At 45.9% G+C, this 6,760-nt stretch overlaps 1 pseudogene; it reads right to left on the reverse strand.

Annotated features, from left to right (window-relative positions):
- Positions 1–5,618: 5,618 nt before the first annotated feature.
- LOC138786554 (isoamyl acetate-hydrolyzing esterase 1 homolog pseudogene) lies at positions 5,619–6,345 on the reverse strand (annotated as a pseudogene).
- Between the last annotated feature and the right edge of the window lie 415 nt (positions 6,346–6,760).

The following is a 6,760-nucleotide window of genomic DNA, read 5'->3' on the forward strand; positions in this document are numbered from 1 at the left end:
ATCTGCTTATTGTTGGATCTCACAGAAAATTCTAATTCTGTTCTAAGGGGGAAAAAGAACCTATATTCAGTACAGAACATGTATGTAAAAATGTAAGGATATCACAGGTAAATTCCAAAATAGGAAAAGGTTCCACAGCTCCTTAACCCCTTCCCGTCAGTAATCTGTATATAAACATTCCTACTGCACATACCCTATGCAGTAGGAATGTACAGTACAGTATATATATATATACGTTCCTGACTTCAGGGACTGACTGATGTGTGCGGGACCACTGCAGTGAGAGCGATCCCACACACATCAGTGTGTCCGGGGCTGGAGGTAATGAAAGGCAGCTGAAATCCCGCAGCTGCATTTCAGTAACCTATAATGATCGCAACATTTAAGGTACTCAGTGACAGAGCAAGCTTCTGTCACTGAGTGATCGGGACCCCCGCAGCCATGTACCGACGGCAGGGGTAAGCCACTTACCTCTGTCCTGTTAGTTCAGCGATCTGTCCATAGAGTCTGCTCTCAGGCAGGCTCTATGCATAGATCGCCGATCACACTGATCTATGCTATGCTGTGGCTGTGGATCAGTACATGCAATCTAATGATTGAATGTTTTTCAGTGAAAAAAAGTGTAAAAAAAAGTGTAATAAAATTTTTTTTTTTAAATTATAAAAAAAAACCTTATAACCCACCTCCCAATAAAAGTTTAAAATACCGCCTTGTCCATTATAAAAATAAAAATATTAAAATAAACAAATAAACATATTACATATCGTAGCGTGCAGAATTGTCCGATCTATTAAAATATAACATTACTGTTCCTGCATGATGAACGGCGTAAACGAAAAAAAAAAACACCAGGATTGCTGATTTTTTTTTTTTTAACATAAGATTCGCGATTTATTGGTCACTTCCTCTGAGCCTCAGCCATTCATTCACTATAGTGCAATAAGAATTGTCTGCTGCCCCAAATACAGCGGAGCAGTAATGTAACCTTAGTGATCTAGAGAAGAATGTTAACGTAAACCATTAACCCCTTCTTGCTGCAGCTAGTTTGGGCCTTAATGACCAGGCTAATTTTTCAAAATCTGACCTGTCTCACTTTATGCTCTTATAGCTCAGTGATGCTTTAACGTATGCTAGCGATTCTGAGATTGTTTTTTCGTGACATATGGCACTTTATGTTAGTGGCAAAATTTGGTCAATACTTTGTGTGTTTTTTGTGAAAAACATCAAAATATCATGAAAAATTAAAAAAATTTGCATTTTATGAACTTTGAAATTCTCTGCTTCTAAAAAAAGAAAGTCGTAGCACATAAATTAGTTACTAAGTCACATTACCAATATGTCTTCTTTATTCTGGCATAATTTGGTAAACATATTTTACTTTTTTAGGGTGTTATGGGGCTTAGAAATTTATCAGCAAATTATCACATTTTCGTGAAACTGATTTTTTTAGGGACCTTCTTTTTTTAAATGGATTTAGAAGTCTGGTATCCTGAAAACCCCCATAAGTGACCCCATTTTGGAAACTACACACCTTAAAGAATTAATCTAGGGGTATAATGAGCATTTTAACCCTACAGGGGCTGGAGGAAAGTATTCACAATTAGGCAGTAAAAAAATTGAAAATTTAAATTTTCCAATAATATATACGTTTAGATTAAAGTTTCTCATTTTCAAAAGGAATATGAGACAAAAAGCACCCCAAAATTTGTAATGCAGGTTCTCTTGAGTACAACGGTACCCCATATGTGGGCGTAAACCACTGTATGGGCACACAGCAGGGTTCAGAAGGAAGGGAGCGCCAATTAGCTTTTCCAATGCAGATTTTGCTGAAGAAGTTTCTGAGCGCCAGGTGCGTTTGTAGTGCCCCTGTAGTGTCAGCAGAGAGAAAAACCCCCATAAGTCACCCCATTTTGGAAAGTACACCCCTCAAAGAATTCATCTTGGTGTGTGGTGACCATTTTGACCCCACAGGTATTACAGGAAAGTATTCAAAAGAAGACAGTAAAAATGAAAAACTCGAATTCTTCCAATAATATGTTCGTTTAGTTTGAAATTTCTCAATTTCACAAGGAACAAGAGGAAAAAAGTACCCCAAAATTTGTAACGCAGGTTCTCCTGAGTACAATGGTACCCCATATGTGGGCGTAAACCACTGTATGGGCACACAGGACGGCTCAAAAGGGAAGGAGCGCCAATTAGCTTTTTCAATGCAGATTTTGCTGAAGAAGTTTCCGAGTGCCAGGTGCGTTTGCAGAGCCCCTGTAGTGTCCGCAGAGTAAAATCTCCCAATAAGTCACTCCATTTTGGAAAGTGCACCCCTCATAGAATTTATTTTGGGGTGTGGTGAGCATTTTGACCCCACAGGTATTTGAGGAAAGTATTCAAAAGTAGACAGTAAAAATGAAAAACTCGAATTTTTTCAATAATATGTTCCTTTAGTTTGAAATTTCTCAATTTCACGAGGAACAGGAGAGAAATGTCACCCCAATATATGTAAAGCAGGTTCTCCTGAGTAGAACGGTACCCCATATGTGGGCATAAACCACTGCATGGGCACACAGCCGGGCTCAGAAGGGAAGGAGCGCCAATTAGCATTTTCAGTGCAGATTTTTCTGAAGAAGTTTCTGAGCGCCAGGTGCGTTTGCTGAGCCCCTGTAGTGCCAGCAGAATAGAATTCCCCCAAAGGTCACCCCATTTAGGAAAGAGCACCCCTCAAAGAATTCATCTTGGTGTGTGGTGACCATTTTTACCCCACAGGTATTAGAGGAAAGTATTCAAAATTGGCCAGTAAAAATGAAAAACTCGAATTTTTCCAATAATATGTTGGTTTAGTTTGAAATTTCTCAATTTGACGAGGAACAGGAGAGAAAACGTACCCCAAAATCTGTAACGCAGGTTCTCCTGAGTAAAATGGTACATCATATGTGGGCATAAACCACTGTATGGGCACACAGCAGGGCTCAGAAGGGAAGGAGCGCCAATTTACAGGAGCAAAACCGCAGCTAGTAATGGTTATTAGAATAGCGCAGTTACTAAAATAAAATAAAAAAAATGAGATTACAGGTAATGTGGGGTGGTTACGGGCAACCAGGGGTGGTTATGGGCAACCTGAGGTGGTTACAGGTAATCTGGGGTGGTTACGGACAACATGGGGTGGTCACGGGCAACCTGCTGTGGTTACAGGCAACGTGGGGTGGTTACAGGCAACGCGGGGTGGTTACAGGCAACGTGTGGTGGTTATGGGCAACGTGTGGTGGTCACGGGCAACCTGCTGTGGTTACGGCAACGTGGGGTGGTTACAGGCAACGTGGGCTGGTTACAGGCAACGTGGGCTGGTTACAGGCAACGTGGGCTGGTTACAGGCAACGTGGGCTGGTTACAGGCAACGTGGGCTGGTAACGGGCAACGTGGGCTGGTTACGGGCAACCTGCTGTGCTTACAGACAATCTGGGATGGTTCCGGGAAACGTGGAGTGGTTACGGGCAACCTGCAGTGCTTACAGACAATCTGGGGTGGATACGGGCAACGTGGGGTGGTTACGGGCAACCTGCAATGCTTACAGACAATCTGGGGTGGTTACAGGCAACGTGGGCTGGTTACGGGCAACCTGCAGTGCTTACAGACAATCTGAGGTGGATACGGGCAACGTGGGGTGGTTACGCGCAACCTGCAGTGCTTACTGACAATCTGGGGTGGTTACGGGCAACGTGGGGTGGTTACGGGCAATGTGGGGTGGTAATGGATAAACTGAAGTTCTTATAGGCAATCTGGGGTGGGTACCTGTAATCTGACATGGGCACCGCAATCTGGAGGGGGTCATTGGCAATTTGGGGTGGTCAGAGGCGACGTGTGGTGGTCAGAGGCGACGTGTGGTGGTCAGAGGCGACGTGTGGTGGTCAGAGGCGACGTGCGGTGGTCAGAGGCATTGTGGCGTGGTCAGAGGCATCGTGGCGTGGTCAGAGGCAACGCGCGGTGGTTACGTGCAATCTGGGGGGGTTACATGTAATCTGGCATGATTACGGGGAACCTGGGGGGGGTTATGTGCAACCTGGAAGGGTTACAGACAATCTGGGATTGTTACTGATAAACTGAAGTGCTTATAGGTAATCTGGGGTGGGTACATGTAATTTGGGGTGGTTACGGGCAATCTGGAGGGGGTCACTGGCAATTTGCGGTGGTTACGGGCAACGTGCGGTGGTTACGGGCAACGTGCGGTGGTTACGGGCAACGTGCGGTGGTTACGGACAACGTGCGGTGGTTACGGGCAACGTGCGGTGATTATGGGCAACGTGCGGTGGTTACGGGCAACGTGCGGTGGTTACGGGCAACGTGCGGTGGTTACGGGTAATCTGGGGAGGGGTTAGGGGTAATTTGGGAGTAAACTGCAATTATTACTATAATAAAAAGTGTGTGTTTTATTTTTTTGTATGTTTGTCACTTTTTGTACTTTATACATTCATTTTCACTGTATTACTATGATTACTGTGATATTTTCTATCTCAGTAATCATAGTTCAGTGACAGAGACCAAATTGGTCTCTGTCACTTTAAATTTTCAGAGTTGGCTGCTTGTGAAGCGCATGCGCACTTCATAACCAGCCAGGACGTCGAGGAGGAAGGAGCTCCAGGAGCAGGTAACGTATATGGGGAAGCGGGGGGTGACTGGGGGACGGGGGTGACAGGGGGGTTGGGGGGCGACTTGGGGGGTGGGGGGACATCACTTTTTATCCCCTGTCACCAATCATTTATGGTGACAGGGGATAAAAAGTGCCGGGAGCACATGGTACAAGCGATCAGCGGTATATAGTATATACCGCTGATCGCTTGTACCGGGACCCCACAGGGGGGTCCCCGATGACTGCCCCATGCTCTCCGCTACCTCCGGTGGCGGAGAGCATGGGGCTTTCATTCATTTTAACTTTTTAATCGCTGTGAACCGACGTTAGTCGGTTCACAGCGATGGCGGCAGCCATCTTGGAAATGATGGCCGCCGGGGGAGGGGGGTTAGTTATCGGGGCACTAGGGGGGGCCTGATCTGGGGTCTGATATACACTTATTTCATCTCCCCCCGCCGTAGATTCACGGCGGGGGGAGATGAAAGGCGGCGGCGGCACCGGTAATCCCCTTTACCGACGGCCGCCGCTATAACGTTAATAGCGGCGATCGTCGGTAAGGGGGGGGCCGGGACGGACCCCACACACTGCCCCAACCCCTCAGCTACCTCCGGTAGCCGGGGGGATGGGGTGGGGGCCGTCCCGGCCCCGCAGCCTTATTCTCTGCCATCGCCGTAAAAAGCTGATGGCAGCAGAATAAGGACCATTAGTGACCGCCGTAGAAAGCCGTATCGGCGGTCACTAAGGGGTTAACGACCATGCCCAGGGTATGGCACGACCAAGAAGAGTAGTTTATATCTCCCCAAATCAAGATTAGAACAGCAGAGAACTATAATATACTATGATTTGCAGGCTACTGCAAACTGTATATAATGGGCTACATGATCATGGAGCCATATAGTCCCTATGGACTGGATCTGCTGTAACCACGGTGTGTGATCCTGTCCACAACATGGGCAGCCCCATATGCTTAGTTTTAAAGTATAACCTGGTTTAAGAAAGGGGATCATTGATCCTTCTTTTCTGTGATACATTGAAAAAGAGAGGATTCTGGGTTATTATTGTCCATGACGTTCCAATAAGGTAAGATAAAAGGCAGAGCCTCCAACTTCTTCTCCAGGATGAGCCACAGTTCGGACTCCAGGAACTGGTTGCCTTCATCCGACAAATGCAGCCCGTCTGATAAATAAACAGTGCAGTCCAAACCACTTTCCTGCATTAGTCCACAGATCCACAACTTCTGCCCCGCTCTCAGTGCCCACCTGAGCACAGGCCTTGGCGTATGCCCAAGCTGCACAGTTCAGACGATTCAGCTTTTGTCCCTTGGTGAAGCATTGCTGTTCCCAGGACAGTTCGTGAAGTGGAGGCGGTGTGATTAAGATGATTTTATCCTGACTGATACTGACGCCCTTCAGATACTGGATTATGCTTCTCAGGTTCTCAGTGTATTCCTCCAGAGGGACGTGCTGCTGGGTTTTTCCTCTTTTATGGAGCCTTCATTTCTACCAAAGAAAACAGTAATGGCGGTGATGTTTTTGGCATGGCAGCTATCAGGGATGAGTTTTGGCAGGATGTGTTAAGCCCATCTGGTGTTGTACCCTGAAAGGCCACAGTTGAGGACATCACATTTTCGCACCAGCTTATTGGCAAGTGTCGCTCCCCAGCCATTTATTTTTAAAGGCGAACTGAGTGATTGAATCTCCGAAGAGGATGATCCGAGGCCAAGAAAGCATCTCGACGTTTACTAGCACCGGGCACTGGTGTTGGTCCCGGCTTCGGGGGAGTAGGAGCTTGATGTGGGATTGCTGATTTTATTAAATTATATATCAGAAAATTTTTATAAAAAGCTAGGACAATTTTTCTGTTACACCAATATGATAATAATAATAATAATAATAATAACTAAAGATCAAAGCGCATTAGGTGGAAAAATAAAATCGCTATGGTTCTTAGAAGGCGTGGAGGAACAAGGCCAAGCCCCTCCCCACCCACCCCCTCCATGAAGACCCATCGGCATCAGAGAGATCACGTCATCCAAATCCACAATCTGAAAATGGCAAATTACTGGTTAATCTACCAGGAAGTGAGTTTTCTCCATTGCTGGTAAATTTAGAGAGAAACAGCCGTCATACTGACAGCTGAGCTCCC

Source organism: Dendropsophus ebraccatus, chromosome 3, assembly GCF_027789765.1.
Source record: "Dendropsophus ebraccatus isolate aDenEbr1 chromosome 3, aDenEbr1.pat, whole genome shotgun sequence".
Lineage (NCBI taxonomy): Eukaryota > Metazoa > Chordata > Amphibia > Anura > Hylidae > Dendropsophus > Dendropsophus ebraccatus.